We start from the raw sequence: 17,127 nt of genomic DNA on the forward strand, positions 1-17,127 counted from the left end.
ACTGCACTAATGTAAGGGTCTGTAATATATTACGAATATATCCTTGGATCTGCTACTACCTAGCTTTTTGAGCGAGTATAAACTACTTTATATGTTCTTAAAGGGAATCTGTCACCAGGTTTTTGCCACCTCTTCTGAGAGCAGCCTAATGTAGGAAAAGAGACCCTGATCCCAGTGATGTATCACTTAGTTTACTGGGTACAGCAGCTGTGATACATTCAGAATGTTTAGATGTAGCATGCAGCAGAGCTGAGAAAGCTAACACCAGCCCCACCACAGCATTTTGTGTACATTTTCTATTGACAGTGAGGAAAGGGCGTGGTCGGACCAGGGCTCATGAAAGCATCAGTCCATGCAGTGATAATCTCCTGGTGATAAAACAATTATTGTATGGAAATAGCACATAGCCTAATAAGTGATACATCCCTGAAATCTGTGTCTCAGCCCCAACCGCATAATGTTGTCATATTTCATAGCAAAAAAGAAATGCTGACAGATTCCCTTTACTGCTTCCAATTTATTCATATTTTCTGTGTTCAGTTTTTATTATTATTATTATTATTATTATAGATACATATGGATATCTTTATTTTTTATGATTGTTGTGTCTTCTGGATACATTCAATAATAATTACTACATCCCAGTCACAAATGTTACTTGTCAAAACTGATATAAAATCTGGTTTTGTGATCCACAGAAACCAATCAGAGTGCACAGCTTTCAATCTCCCAAAGCAATTTAGGAAATGAACACTGAGCGGTTATTACAGGTATGAAGAACGTATTTTCTATTAGAGGGTTTGTATCGAACATTTTCACTTCTGTAGATCCTGCACTGCAGGGCCTTCTCTTATACAGTATATTCACATGAATAGAAAAGTTTCAGATTTTCCAAAAATATTTCAGGAGCTGGTTTCATGGATGGCTTAAATCCACCAAACTGAATGCGCATCCCCTCTCCATTTGATATTACACTGTGTTCCAAATTATTATGCAAATTGGATTTAAGTGTTATAAAGATTTAATTGTTTTGTTTTTCAAATAAACTCGTGGATGGTATTGTGTCTCAGGTCTCAATAAATCACTGAAATCAATCTTAAACACATGTGATAATTAGTTTTCCAGATGATTCTAATTAAAGGAAAACTACTCAAAAATGATGTTCCACATTATTATGCAGGTCACAGGTTTCAAGCAATATGGGAAATAAAAAGGATCTCTCTGCTGCTGAAAAGCGTTAAATAGTGCAATGCCTTGGACAAGGTATGAAAAAATTAGATATTTCACGAAAACTTAAGAGTGATCATCATACTCTGATGAGATTTGTGACTGAAACAGAGCACAGACAGAGTTCAGGCAAATAAAGGCATAATGAGGAAGTTTTCTGCCAGACAAATTCATTGGATTAAGAGAGCAGCTGCCAAAATAAAATTACAAAGCACCAAACAGTTATTTGAAGCTGCTGGTGCATCTGGAGACCCTCGAACCTCAAGGTGTAGGATCCTTAAAAGGCTTGCTGTGGTGCATAAACCTACTATTCGGCCACTCCTAAACAGTGTTCACAAGCAGAAACGGTTAAAATGGGCTCAGACATACATGAAGACTAATTTTCAAACAGTCTTGTTTACTGATGAGCGTCGAGCAACCCTGGATGGTCCAGATAGATGGAGTAGTGGATGGTTGGTGGATGGCCACCATGTCCCAACAAGGCTGCGACGTCAGCAAGGAGGTGGAGGAGTCATGTTTTGGGCTGGAATCATGGGGAACCAGCTGGTAGGGCCCTTTAAGGTTCCTGAAGGTGTGAAAATGTAAAGCAAAGTAAATAGAGTTTCTGACTGACAACTTTCTTCCATGGTCTAAAAAGCAGAAACGTGCCTTCAGGAACAAAATCATCTTCATGCATGACAATGCACCATGTTCATGGTTCATGCATGACAATGAATACCTCTGAGTAATTGGCTGCTATGGGCATAAAAGGAAATAAACTCATGGTGTGGCCACCATCTTCCCCTGACCTCAACCCTATAGAGAACCTTTGGAGTATCATCAAACAAAAGATCTATGAGGGTGGGAGGCAGTTCACATCAAAACAGCAGCTCTGGGAGGCCATTCTGACTTCATGCAAAGAAATACAAGCAGAAACTCTCCATAAACTCACAAGTTCAATGGATGCAAGAATTGTGAAGGTGATATCAATGAAGGGCTCCTATGTTATCATGTAACTTGGCCTGTTAGGATGTTTTGGAGTTAAATAGCTTTTTTGTTCAGTGAATGTGACCTCCTAATGCTGCAAATTCCACAAATGAGCATTTTCAGTTCTTTAAAACAAATCAAATGTTTAGAAATACTACTGTGCCTAATAATTTGGAACAGTGCATTTTGAGTTTTTATTCATTTTGGAGATTATACTGTTATCATTGGGAGGTTTCTTCAATAAAATTTGATGTATAATCTAACGGGTGGTGACTTTTATTAGACTGACTGTCATTTGCACCGACCATTTAGGAAAATCCGAGAAAAATGTCATTTGCATAATAATTTGGAACATAGTGTAATATGCTATTTAATATTCAGATACATGTATTTCCAAGACTCCTATATCTTTTTATGCACCCATCGAATTGAATGGGTATGTCTCATCCAAGTCTAAGGCTATGTGCACACGTTGCGGATTTTGCTGCGGATCTGCAGCGGATTTGATGCTGTGGATCTGCAGCAGTTTTCCATGCGTTGTACAGTACCATGTAAACGTATGGAAAACAAAATCCGCAGTGCACATGCTGCAGAAAAAAGCGCGTGGAAACGCAGTGGTGTTTTTCCGCAGCATGTCAATTCTTTGTGCAGATTCCGCAGCGTTTTACACCTGCTCCATAATAGAAATCCGCAGGTGGGAAAACGCACAAAAAAATGTGGTAATTCTGAAATAAATCCGAGGTGATTCTGCTGGTAAAACGCAGGGCGTTTTACTTGTGGATATTTAGGAATCTGCGCGGAAAAATCCGCTGCAGATTCCACAACCTGTGCACATAGCCTTAGGGTGCTTAAAAAAACAAATCCCACACGGAACATCCAAGTGGTATCGATTTTTACAGAAACATTTTTATTATAAACCTAGGAAACTGTATGTGATCATGGACATTTTTTATCAGGTCTTTAATTCAGGTCTGGTAGGAGATCCCTCAGAACATCTGCCACCTCATCAGGAGCATGCACAGTCATGTGTGGAGTCCACACATGCTACTGAGCATCATTTCCTTCTCTTGATGCATTTCCACTGAAGTTGGATTAGCCCGTAATTTGATTTTCCACTTTGATTTTGAGTATCATTCCAAATCCAGACCTCCATGGGATATTATTATTTTCAACACATTCCACTATGTAATGAATAAAGATTCGCAACTGGAATATTTAATTCAGCGATATCTAGGACATGGTATATTAGTGTTCCCTTTATTTTTTTGAGCAGATATATATATATATATCAGGTTCAGGTTAAAAATGAATGCAGTGATCAGATTGTGCATTAATGGCAAAATTTCATATTATTTTCTACACTATTTATTGGTTTAGTCTCTTTTTTTGAGGAGTTCAAAAGCATTGAGTTTTCTAGTGGAAACCACTTCAGGAAATGCTGCTCTTTTCCGCTATGTGCACACGATGTCTTTTTCAGGCGGACTCCACCTGAAAAAGTGCCCCATAAAATGACCATAAGGCCAGTCTCACACGTCCAGATAATTCCGGTACCGGAAAAATCGGTACCGGAGTTATCCGTGTCCGTGTGTCCGTGAGCTCACGTGGCACATCAGTGTGGCACAAGTGCGGCAGCCGTGTGCCGCCCGTGTGCCGATTGAGTACCACACGGACCGTGCAGGAGACAGCGCTACAGTAAGCGCTGTCCCCAGCGTGGTGCTGAAGCCGCCATTCATCCCTTCTCTCCAGCAGCGTTCGCTGGAGAGAAGGAATTAAAAATCAATGTTTTTTTATTTTTTTTGTGGTTAAAATAAACTTCCTGGCAACCAAGACAGTGCCTCATTTGGAGCAGATTCTACAACAAGCCATTTCAAAGAAGTGACAGAGGCACTTACTTTTCTCCTACCAGGCGTTTCTTTATAAAAAAAAAAGACACTCAAAAGACTGAACATATAAACAGCAAATAGAAATACGTAGGAAGAATCTTTTAAGCATTTTTTGGTGCTTTTTCAGGCATTTTTCTGAGTGAATCTGCTCAGAAAAAAAAAGTCTGTGCAAATCGGTCCCAGATAGGACCACAATGTACGGCCTGACCGTGGGTCTCCCAACCAACTCAAGGTTGGCAGCTTCATAGAAATATATGACGGTGTCAAGCTTGAATCAGGAGACACGTGGCCAGCCCCTTTCATTGCAGTCTGATCTTGCACCGATTTGCACGGGTGTCTGAGCGCCCTTAGGCTATGTGCCTATGTCGCGTTTTTTAAGCATTTTTTCCGCGATTTTCCGCATTGAAAACACTTAAAAAACGCTTACAAACAGCATCCCATTAATTTCTAATGCATTCCGCAATTGATGTGCCCATGCTGCGTTTTTTTTCTGTGGCAGAAACGCATCGCAGTAAAAAATGCAGCATGTTCATTATTTTTGCGGAATCGCAGCAATTCCACACCCATAGACATGTATTAAAAAACGCTTGTAAAATGCTAGTATAACACATAGAAAAGGCGTCTAAAAAGCATCTAAATCCGCATGCGTTTTTCCTGCTTCTGCTTCTATTCTGCAACGTGGGCACATAGCCTTATAGTGACTAAAAAGCAAACTCACCTTTGGCCGTCTGAAAAGGATTTTTGAGTGTTTTTGAAAATCCATGCTCTGGATCTACAGCAAAATGCAAATAAAATCTATATTATTTTTACAGAACACTGGTATATACAGGATTATATCACTGCACTAATGTAAGAGATACTCCAGAATGGGGCCTGTAGCATAGTGCGGATTTTCATTGGATCTGTTGATAGTAGTAGTAAGTGTAATCTAATCTATGTGTTCTTATTGCTCATTCTTACTTTCTGTCTTTAGTAAAGTTTTCTTCCTTCCTTATATTTGAAATGGTTTTATTTTTTTTTGTTTCTTTTTATTGTAGATACATATAGATATTTTTAATTATATAATTGTGATTGTGTTTTCTGGGTCTTTAGATACAGCACAGACATAAATGTTATTTATCAAAACTAAAAAAAAAAATCTGGTCTCATCTTCACCCTTAGGCTAGGTTCACACTGCCTTAACAGCAGCCCGTTCAACACATACGTTACCGGGCTGCTGTTAGCGCAAGTGCCGACTAGTCACATCGCTAGCGCAGATAGAGCATCTGCTAGCTCTATCTGCGCTAGCAGTGACGGACCCGGAAACGCGGCAGCCCACATCCCAGGGTCCGTCACTCAATGACGGCACATGGCTAGCGCATGCCCATTGTGGGCGTGCGCTAGTGATGCGCCCGACATAGAACGGGCCGCGGTGTAACGTAGTCCTTCTAACAGACGCCACAGACGCAGTGTGAACCCAGCCTTAGAAACCAACCACAGTGCAGCTTTCAATCTTCCAGACAAATTCAGGAAATGAGCACTGACTTCTGAGTGGTTAAGACAGATTTCAAGGCCTGTTACTCTGTTAGGCCACGTTCACACGTTCAGGAATTTGGTCAGTATTACACATAAGTATTTGTAAGCCAAAACCAGGAGTGGGTGATAAATACAGAAGTGGTGCATATGTTTCTATTATACTTTTCCTCTGATTGCTCCACTCCTGGTTTTGGCTTACAAATACTGAGGTAAAATACTGATCAAATACTGAACGTGTGAACGTGACCTTAGAAGGATTTGGTAAATGAGTATTTTCACTTGAATAGATCCTGCAACCCAGAGTCTTCTTTAATACAGGAAATTAACAGAAATATATAAAAGTTTTAGATTAAAAAAAAAATACTTTCGGAGGTGGTTCCATGGATGGCTAAAATTCACCAAATTGGGTACGCTTTCCCCCTGTTTGATATTCATATGGCTTTCTGTTGGCCTAATGCATATTGATCTGTATGTATTGCAACAACTATTGTTTGTTTAATATGATGTGATTTATATATCTGCATGCATATTGTTCACATGTCAACAAAGTAAAAAAAAAAGTCCTCATTTACAGACAGGATGTTCCTCCTCCCCCTTCCCTGTGAGCACATTCTTGTGTGTGCAGCTGAAGCTGAAGGTCACAGCAGATCTCTCTCTCTCTCAGAAACCAGATTGATCCTGTTCTCATGTTGTAAGCTGGATGTTCTTAATTCTTAATAAATGAACATTCTCTGTTGCTCGTTGTGGACATCACGCTGATTAACCCGCTGCTAACAGGTTATGGGCCCAGGAGTCAAAGCAATCCCAAACCTCCAGAGCACAGAGATAGAAAGACAACAGCAAACTGAGAAGAAGTAAAATGGCCGCCAGCAGCAACTCAACAAAGTTTACAGTGCCAAGCCTGAATAACCAGAACTACCAATCCTGGAAATTCAAGGTGAAGATGCTGCTGATAAGAGAAGGTACGTGGAAATACACTCAGGACCCTAAGCCTGACCCAGTACCACAGGAATGGCTAGAAATGGATCAGAAAGCACAGAGCACCATATCACTCAGTATAGAGGATGATCAGATTGTGCATGTGTGTAAGTGTGAATCTGCAAAGGAAATGTGGGAGCAGTTGCAAAAAGTACATGAGAGAATAAATTTAAGTAATAAACTCTATCTAATGAGAAAGCTGTATCAGTCTAAGCTACACAATGACCAGGACATGCAGGACTACATTAGAAATACTCTGGAGACCGTAGAGTGCCTGCGGGGCATTGGGGAAGATATGAAGGACTTACATGTAGCAGCACTATTACTTAGTGGTCTCCCAGAAAGCTATGACACGCTTGTAACTGCACTAGATGCACGCCCAGATGAGGAGCTGACATTGGAGTACGTCAGAGGAAAGCTTGTAGATGAATATAAGAGAAAGGCAGAAAATGTGAGCAGCAAGATATGTAACAAGGAAACTGCTTTACAAACACATGATGTGCCCACCAGCAGAAACCACCCTAAAGAGACACGTGAATGTTTTGTATGCAAGAAGCCAGGTCATTTAAAAGCTGAATGCAGAGTCTGGAAAGCTAAAATGAATCAGCTGAAAAAGTAAAACAGTCAACAGAGAGTTAAGAGTGCTGTATCTGGAAACAATGATTCGGCAAATACTGAAGCTGCATTCACATCAGTCAATGCATTTAAATCAAAGCATGCGTGGTGTATAGATTCTGGTGCAACCAGTCACATGACCAATGACAGAGACTTCTTTACTAACCTTAACCAAAATAAGTCAGAGAAAGTGATAATGGCGAACGGTCAGTGCATGAACTCAGAAGGCATAGGAGACAGTTATATTGATTGTAACATCTCTGCAACACAAAGTAGAAGGATCCATGTAAAAGATGTACTATATGTGCCTAGTCTTGAAAGTAATCTATTATCTGTGAAAAAGCTCACAAAACAAGGTAACGAAGTTACATTTAAGGAAGATACCTGCATCATCTCAAAAGAGGGTCACACATTAGCAAAAGGAAAAATCAGAGATGAACTGTATCAGTTGAAATGTAAAGAGTGTGTATGCACAGCTAAGCAAGAACTGCACAAGAACTGTATTCATATATGGCACAGGCGGCTTGCGCATAGAGACCCAGAAGCAATAAGAAAGTTATTTCAAGAACAATTAGCTGACAATATTACAATTGATTCATGTAATCAGACAATGAAGTGTTCCAGCTGTATTAAAGGGAAAATGTCCAGAAAGGCCTTTCCTAAGAAAAGTACTACAAGAACAGAACAACCACTAGATTTAGTACACACGGATATCTGTGGTCCAATGCGTACTCAGACCCCTGGAAAGAAGAGATATTTTCTTACATTTATTGATGACAATTCAAGATATACAGTTGTCTATTTACTTCACAGCAAAAATGAAGTTCCAGAGAAACTTGGAATATATCTAGCTGAAGTACATAACAAGTTTGGAAGAATGCCAAAAACTTTACGTGCAGATAATGGAACTGAGTATACAAGTAATGAAACATAGAGCATTTTAAAGAAAAATGGAATCATATTTCAAACTACTGCACCATACAACCCTGAGCAAAATGGTGTAGCAGAAAGAAGGAACCGGACACTCTGTGAAAGCGCAAGGAGTATGTTGTTTGATGCAAATTTGCCTACAGTATATTGGGGTGAAGCTATTATGACGGCTTGTTATCTTCAGAACAGACTACCAAGTAAAGCGACAGAGAAAACTCCATTTGAGCAATGGAATGGTACAAAACCAAAACTACAACACATAAGGATTTTCGGAAGTAAAGCATTTGCACATGTTCCCAAAGAAAAACGAACTAAGTGGGAATCTCATGCCAAGGAAGGCATCCTGGTAGGCTACAGTGAAACCCAGAAAGGTTATAGGATTTTACACCCAGAGACAAACAAGGTCACAATAAGTAAAGATGTAGTGTTTGATGAAAACTTCGTGTCACCCAAGTTTTATGACATTATGCCAGTAGTCCAGATGAAGCAACAACAACAATCTCAATCTCAATTACAAGACAACAAAGAAAAAAATGTAGAAGTCTGGCTGGACTCTTCAACCACTGAAGGAACAACAAAAGGCCTAATTGAACCTGAAATTAGACGGTCGTCAAGATCAAACAAAGGAATACCAGCTAAACGTTTATCCTACGTTGTGAAGACACTGCCTGAGTCAGAACCACAGTCATGGGTTGAAATGCAGAAACTACCCGCCCATGAAAGAACAAAGTGGATCAATGCCGCAAATGAAGAAATGAACTCTCTTCATCAACTTCAAACTTGGAAACTCACTGAGTTACCACAGGATAAAAAGGCAATTAAGTGCAAATGGGTATTTAAAACCAAATATGATTCTGAAGGTAAAGTCCACAGATTTAAAGCGAGGTTGGTCGCAAAAGGATATTCTCAAAAATATGGCCAAGACTATGATGCTACTTTTTCCCCGGTCGCTAAGCAGACAACATTTAGAGCATTGTTGGCGGTAGCTGCAGTACAAAGGATGTTTGTCAGACATTTGGATATCAAAACTGCATTTTTAAATGGTGACATTGAGGAGGACTTATACATGACTCAACCTGAAGGTTATGTAAAGGAAGGTGAACAGAATCTTGTTTGCAAACTACAAAAATCTCTTTATGGTCTTAAGCAATCGGCGAGAGCATGGAACACTAAAATGAACAAAGTCTTGTTAGAAGAAGGATTTAAAAGAGGTCAAGCGGATCCATGCCTGTACACGAGATATACAGATGGAAAATGGATGTATATTCTCTTATATGTGGACGATGTAATTGTAGTTCATCAAGAAGAAGCTGAAATTGGAAAAATTACTAAAATTTTGAACCAGCATTTTGAAACGAAAGACCTAGGAAATGTGACATATTATCTAGGAATCCACATCCAGAGAGAGGAAGATGGAAGTTTTCTTTTAAATCAAAGTGCAAAGATTAATTCAATTTTGGATCAGTTCGGAATGACGGAGGCCAAAGGTGTATCAACGCCAATGGAATCATCCTACCTGAAACTGGAAGAAGATGTCCTGTTACCTAACAATGAGAAATATCGACAGGCAGTGGGGGCACTTCTATATATATCAACTATGACTCGACCGGATATTACAACAGCAGTTGGAATATTGTGCAGATATGTGGAGAAACCGCGCCAAAAGGACTGGAATGCCGTTAAAAGAGTTCTCCAATATTTAAAAGGGACACAAGGTGTAAATTTAAAGATATCTGCAGCAGGAAATCTAAAACTCACCGGCTATGTTGACTCAGATTGGGCTGGTGATTCGCAAGATCGTAAATCCACAAGCAGATACGTATTTAAACTTGGAGAAAGTTCAATCTCCTCGTCTAGTAGAAAACAAGTATCTGTTGCTTTGTCATCTACAGAAGCTGAGTATGTATCCGCAGCCTATGCAAGTCAGGAGATCATTTGGCTAAGACAACTGATGGATGATCTTGGTAAACCGTTAACTCACCCAACGGTGATATGAGGACAACCAAGAATGCATTAAACTTGCATGCAGTGAAAAGATCAGTGCTAGAACTAAGCACATCGACGTCAGATGTCATCATCTACGTGATTTAATAGATTGTGGCGTAATTCAGTTTGTTTATTGTGAAACTGATAAAATGTTAGCTGATATTTTGACCAAGCCATTGCCACGACCTAGGTTCAAAGAATTGAGAACCACTATGAGACTGACAGAATAAGTAGTTGTTGAGTGGGGGTGTTGGCCTAATGCATATTGATCTGTATGTACTGCAACAACTATTGTTTGTTTAATATGATGTGATTTATATATCTGCATGCATATTGTTCACATGTCAACAAAGTTAAAAAAAAAAAGTCCTCATTTACAGACAGGATGTTCCTCCTCCCCCTTCCCTGTGAGCACATTCTTGTGTGTGCAGCTGAAGCTGAAGGTCACAGCAGATCTCTCTCTCTCTCTCAGAAACCAGATTGATCCTGTTCTCATGTTGTAAGCTGGATGTTCTTAATTCTTAATAAATGAACATTCTCTGTTGCTCGTTGTGGACATCACGCTGATTAACCCGCTGCTAACACTTTCAATAATCAAATACATATGTTTCCTTGGCTCCCATATTGCCCTTTTGGTTACCTTAAAATAAATAGCAAAGTGCAGAAAAAATGCTATTCAGAAAAAAGGGTCAGGAAACAGAGCATGATTAAAGATTACCTGTCATTTGAATTAAATACTTTGTAAAAAAAAATGTCTGAGTTTTCCTAATTCTGCAGCTCTTTTCCTTTTTGTGCTGTGTCACTCTATTGCAGAGATATTCACATTTGTTGTTTTTGGAGAACAATATGTGAAATTTCTGCTTGCAATGCAACTGGGCGTTTCCTCAGAGTCTTCTCTGAGACGTACTTTTATCCCTCATTCTCAGTCGCTGTCAATCATAGCTCAGGAGCATCTGAGACTACGAAATCAGCTGTCGTGCTGTGATTATTAGTATCTGGCAGTAGAAATGTCATATCTTGTGTTCGAAGGGTATGTGCACATGTTGCAGATTTGCTGCGGATCCACAAGTGATTTACAGTACACTGTAAATCAATGGAAAAAAAAATGCTTTGCTAATGGTGCAGAAAAATCCGCACGGAAACCGCAGCAGATTCAAAAAATAACCATGTCAATTCTTTTTGCGGATCTGCAGCGTTTCTGCACCCGTTGACTTCCATTGTGTCAGGCCAATCCGCACCAAACCCCCAGATATAAAAAAGATCTGCAGATTTGATGTGGATGTGCCTGCGAGAACGCTGCAGATCGGGAGGGGGAAGAGTGTGTGGGCAGAGTGTGGGTGGAGACTGTGTGTGTGTGCGGAGATGTGTGTGTCTGTGTGCGGGTGTTTGTGTGTATCTGTGTGTGTCTGCGGGGCTGTGCGGGGGTCTGCGGTGCTGTGCGGGGGTCTGCGGGGCTGTGTGGGGGTCTGCGAGTCTGTGCTGGGCTGTGCGGGGGTCTGTGGGTCTGTGCCGGGCTGTGCGGGGGTCTGTGTGCAGGGGTCTGCAGGGGTTTGCGGGGCTGTGTGTGCTTCTGTGCATGGGTGTGTGCAGGGCTGTGTGTGTGTGTGCAGGGCTGTGTGTAGGCAGGCATCGTCCGATGGGACTACTAGTCCCATCCAGCTATGCGTGCTACAGTGACAGCTAGCCGGATGGTGGGACAGTATAGTCCCATCATCCGGCTACTTTGTTAAAGTGTAAAAAAACAAACAAAACACATACACACATATAGACATACAGTACATACAATACACAGTACATACTCACCACACAGCTAATCCCCGAAGTCATCGATCATCTGTAAGAAATATAAAAATAATAAACCAACAATATACTCCCTGAACCGCAGTAATCCATGTAATAACGAGTGTCCCATGGAGGGTATCCTTCCGCACTGTATCCCTCCGCCGCTGTGAGTACAGTATAGTTCATACTGTCACTTGCGGCACAGCTGCGTGGGAAAATTCTCACGCAGCAGTGCCATATAGTGAGTGCAATGAACTCATTGAACCCTCAGTGATAACACTGCAGGAGCCATTGTCTCCTGTCAGTGTGTCACTGGAGGCCTATACTGTAGAGCGGTGACATCACCCGATGTCTTTGTTCTATAGGGGAGATTATCGTGGGACACTCGTTATTAATTGGACTGCATCGGACAGGGAGTTTATGGTTGGTTTCTTATTTTTTATTTTTTGCCGGTGATCGATGGTGGTTGTAAGTATGGTGAAATTAAAAATATAAAAATACTTTTTTAAGGCTGTGTATTTTTTTAACTCTTTCAGTACTATAGGATTAGTAATGGATAGATGTCTTATTGACGCCTCTCCATTACTAACTGCATGTATTTCTATGTAGGTGAACGCTCCGGTCCGAGTGCTGGCGGCAGTGCTGGGTATTGAGGTGCGAGACTCGTGCGAGTTTCTCGCTAGTGTGACCCAAGCCAATGCAGATTTTGTGTGTGTGTGTTTTTATTTAATTATTTATATACCATTTTATTATGTTTATTACTAAACATCGGGCTTGGTATTATCTATCTATCTATCTATCTATCTATCTATCTATCTATCTATCTATCTATCTATCTATCTATTATCTATCTGTAATCTATTTATCTATCATCTATTTATCTTTCTGTGTGTGTAAACATTATTCTTCAATGGAGTATGTACATGAAGAGTTTGGACAAGAAATAACATCACACTTCTTTTTTTTTTCAATAATAGATCTTCACATCACAGGACTACAGTGAGAGAGTTGGGACAAATACAGGGAAAAGCAAACTTCTGCCTAGAAAGAAGGATTGAACACAAGCAATGCAAATATTAAATGATTTCCCAAGTCGTGAGACATGACACTCCCCGTCTGAAATCCTTGGATTTCACGATGTCCGTGATTCTTCGAAGTCGTTCAAACCTGAAAAAACAAGAGGAAGAAAACATGCATGCAATAATAAACATCAAAGATTTTAAAGTCCAAACTCGTTGTTGTCGACCCGTAGATCAAACCGAAAGATAAGTCCAAGTACATTAAACCCATCTTCAGATTGGGGAAGCCGCAAACATGCCAACTCTTCCACCAACCCAGAATCCAATGGAAATGTTAACAGTTCAATCCAATGGAAAATGTCAATATTCAATAAAACTGGGGAACGAGGAGGAATGCTCCCCGCCGTGAGCAACGTCCGGGAGCATGTTCAGTTCATGTGATGTCTTCCTTTAGTAAAAGCAGCACGAGTTCAGTGACCGGGCGGAAGAAGGTTCAGGTAGAGCCCCCTTTTGTCACCTTAACTTCTACCTTACGAGTCTTTCCGTCCTCACTGGGTAAGACCTTGGTGATAAGTCCCATTGGCCAGTTATTACGATGAGCCTCTTTGTCCTTTAAGAGAACAAGGTCTCCTTCTTGGAGATTGGGACTGGGCGTCTGCCATTTGTGACGGTTTTGAAGCAAGTGCAAATATTCAGTCTTCCAGCGATGCCAAAACACATTAGCCAGATGTTGTACTTGCCTCCACTGACGTTTGTAAATGTCCTTGTTATCGAAATTCCCAGGTGGAACTGTAGCAGCTCCAGTCTTCTGTGTAAGAAGTGTAGCTGGAGTAAGGATCGTTGGAGCATCGGGGTCGGATGACACTGGAACCAAAGGTCTAGCATTTATTATGGCTGACACTTCTGCGAGGAAAGTGACCAGAACTTCATGAGTAAGGGGAAGTTTATGGTCCAGCAACATGGAGTCAATTGTAATGTCCATTTCGTCTCGTACAACTTCAGCAATTTCTACTGCCAATACCGCAGCGCAAAGCTCGAGTCTGGGTACAGAGTGTGCAGGCTTTGGAGTTAATTTGGCTTTACCCAGGATGAAACCACAGTGTACCTTGTTAGCTCCTAAGGTCATCAGATAAGCTACTGCGGCTATGGCTTCTGTAGATGCGTCAGAGAAAATATGGACTTCTCTTCTGATTGCAGTCAAAGGTGATCTTGGAGAATAACAACGTGGGACTTGGAGTTGCTCTAAGAACTTCAGAGACTTCTTCCACGCCTCCCACCTTTGCTGTTTCTGAGTTGGGAGCGGGGTGTCCCAATCCATGTTCTCGGACGTAAGCTGTCTTAACAGTATCTTGCCTTGAATAGTGATGGGTGCTACAAACCCGAGAGGATCATAGATGCTATTTATGACAGATAGGACTCCTCGTTTGGTAACGGGTTTGTCATAGGGTGACACTTGGAAAGTGAAGGTGTCCCGTTTGATATCCCACAGTAGACCAAGGCTGCGCTGTGTTGGAGGAACATCGGAACCCAAGTTGAGGTCCTTTAGGTTTGTGGCATGGTCTTCAGATGGAAACGCGTTCATTACCTCTTGACTGTTAGAGATAATCTTGTGGAGTCTGAGGTTTGATGTGGATAGCATTTCCTGTGTCCTGGAGAGTAGGTCAATTGCATCTTCGCTTGTGGGCAAGGACTTGAGCCCATCGTCCACGTAGAAGTTCTTCTCTACAAATTGCCGAGCATCGGAACCGTACTCTCTCTCACCTTCCAGGGCTGTCCGTCTCAGTCCATAGATCGCCACAGCAGGTGAGGGACTGTTGCCGAAGACATGGACCTTCATCCGGTAGTCTATGACCTGATTGTTGACATTGTTGTCTTTGTGCCATAGGAACCTAAGATAGTTTCTGTTGTCTTCTTTCACGATGAAGCAATGAAACATCTGCTGAATGTCGGCCATTATGGCGACAGGTTCTTGTCTGAAGCGGATCAATACTCCAAGGAGGCTGTTGTTCAGGTTGGGCCCAGTTAGGAGCAAGTTATTGAGAGAGAGACCTTCAAACTGAGCACTGGAGTCAAACACCACTCTGATCTGATTAGGCTTGCGAGGGTGATAGACACCAAAGGATGGAAGATACCAACATTCTTCTCCCTCCCTCAGTGGTGGCGCAGGTTCAGCATGATCTCTGTCAAAGATGTTCTGCATAAAGTCAATGAAATGCTTCTCCATCTCTGGTTTCCTCTTTAGGGTACGCTTTAAGGATGAGAACCTTGCAGTTGCTTGCTGCAGGTTGTTCGGCAACCTCACTCTTGGGAAACGAAAGGGTAAAGGAGCTACCCAACTGTTGGAGTCATCTTGAGCAAATTCTTTATCCATAACCTTTATGAATTCTTTATCTTCCCTTGTGGGTGCCAACTTGTTGTCACTACTTGTAGAGTCGAACACTGATGACCCGAGGTTTTCATTCCAGGGCTGGTGCATGTTCATGTTGTTGAAGGATTCCTGATGCCACTTGGTGTTGCTCACTTTCTCTTTCACCCAGTAGTGATGTGGGCATGGCTGAAAATGAGTGCTGCGACCATTTGACAAGATGTGTGTTTTGTAAGAGGAGATGTTGTTAGGTCTCTTCATCTTATGTATGCAAACATTGCCTATGATTACCCAGCCTAGATCTAAGCGTTGGGCAAATGGTGCATCGTGTGGTCCGTTAATTTGCTGACGCACCTTGTGCTGTGCAGCCGGAGAATGTCTCTGCCAAGCAGAATCAGGATATCTGCACTGTTGTTGAGGGCTGGTATCTTGTTTGCTATCCCCTTGAGATGTTGGTGATGAAGAGCAGCCTCTGGCGTTGGGATCTCTTCTCGATTGGATGGAATCTGGTTGCACTCAACCAGTCTAGGTAACGATATCTCGACGGTGTTCTCGAGAGATGTCACTGTAAGACCACTGGCCCTTCTCCCATAAACCTCTGTAACACCACTGCAGGTACCTAAGGTGTAAGGGTAAGCATTTCCCTTTAAGCTAAACATATCAAAGAGTTCTGACCTTGCAAGTGATCGGTTGCTCTGATCATCCAGAAGGACGTACACCTTTACGGCTTTCTCTGGATGACCATTGGGATATACGTTCACCAGGCAAATCTTCGCACAGGACTTGTCCCAGAGGTCTTCTCCGCAGACTTCTGTGCATGAAGAAGATATTGTGGTATGGCTTGCAGTTTAAGTGCGACCTCCCCGCCATGGCTCGTGGTGGGGGAAGGAGTAAGTGTAGCGTCGGGACGGAATGGGTGGAGTGCTTGTACGTGGTCCTCACTGTCACACTCCATGCACTTAATTGTAGTTTTGCAGTCTTTAGCAAGGTGTTCAGTAGAAGCACAACATCTGTAGCATACCCCGAACTTCTTTAGAAGCTCCTTGCGTTCTAGGAGCGGTTTCTTCCTGAAGCCGATGCACTTTTTTAAGGGATGTGGCTTCTTGTGGATGGGACACTCACGATTTGGGTTCTCTATCTTTTCACCCTTGTTACTCTTGCCTGGGGCTGATGTTGGTAAGGGAAGAATATCCGTCTTCTTCACTGACACTGGACCCCTGCGGTTTCTGTCATTCGAGCGTGCGCTCATGTATTTAGAAGGAGGTGAAGCTGGGCCACTGGATTCTTCGTAGGAAAAGCTTGGGTCGTTCTTACACTCTGCGACGTTTTTTATAAACTCACAGAAGTAGGAGAACGGAGGAAATGACACTTGATGGTCTTTCTTGTATTTTGACCCTAGTGTAGTCCACCTTTCTTGTACGTTGTATGGTAGCTTGGAGATAATGGGATTTACTCCACGAGCAGTGTCCAGATAGCTGAGGCCAGGTAGGTGGGTGTCTGCCTTGGCCAGCTGGAGCTCTAACAGCAAGCCACTGAGCTCTAGGAACTTTGAACTGTCCTTGCTTGATATCTTTGGGAAACTCTGTAGACGCTTGAACAGTGCATCCTCTATGGCTTCTGGACTGCCAAAGTTTTTCTCTAGTCTTTCCCATGCAGCCATGAGACCAGCCATTGGATTACTGATATGTACAGACCTGAGTCTCTTGACACGCTCTGTGGATTGTGGTCCTAGCCATCTGATTAGCAGGTCCAGCTCTTCGGCAGCAGTGATGCCGAGGTCACTAGTTACGGTTCTAAAGGCATTTTTCCAACCTCTGTAATTTTCAGGTTGGTCGTCAAACCTTGTGAGACCGGTTTTAGT

The sequence above is a fragment of the Ranitomeya variabilis genome, chromosome 3 (assembly GCF_051348905.1).
Source record: "Ranitomeya variabilis isolate aRanVar5 chromosome 3, aRanVar5.hap1, whole genome shotgun sequence".
In the NCBI taxonomy this organism is placed as follows: Eukaryota; Metazoa; Chordata; class Amphibia; order Anura; family Dendrobatidae; genus Ranitomeya; species Ranitomeya variabilis.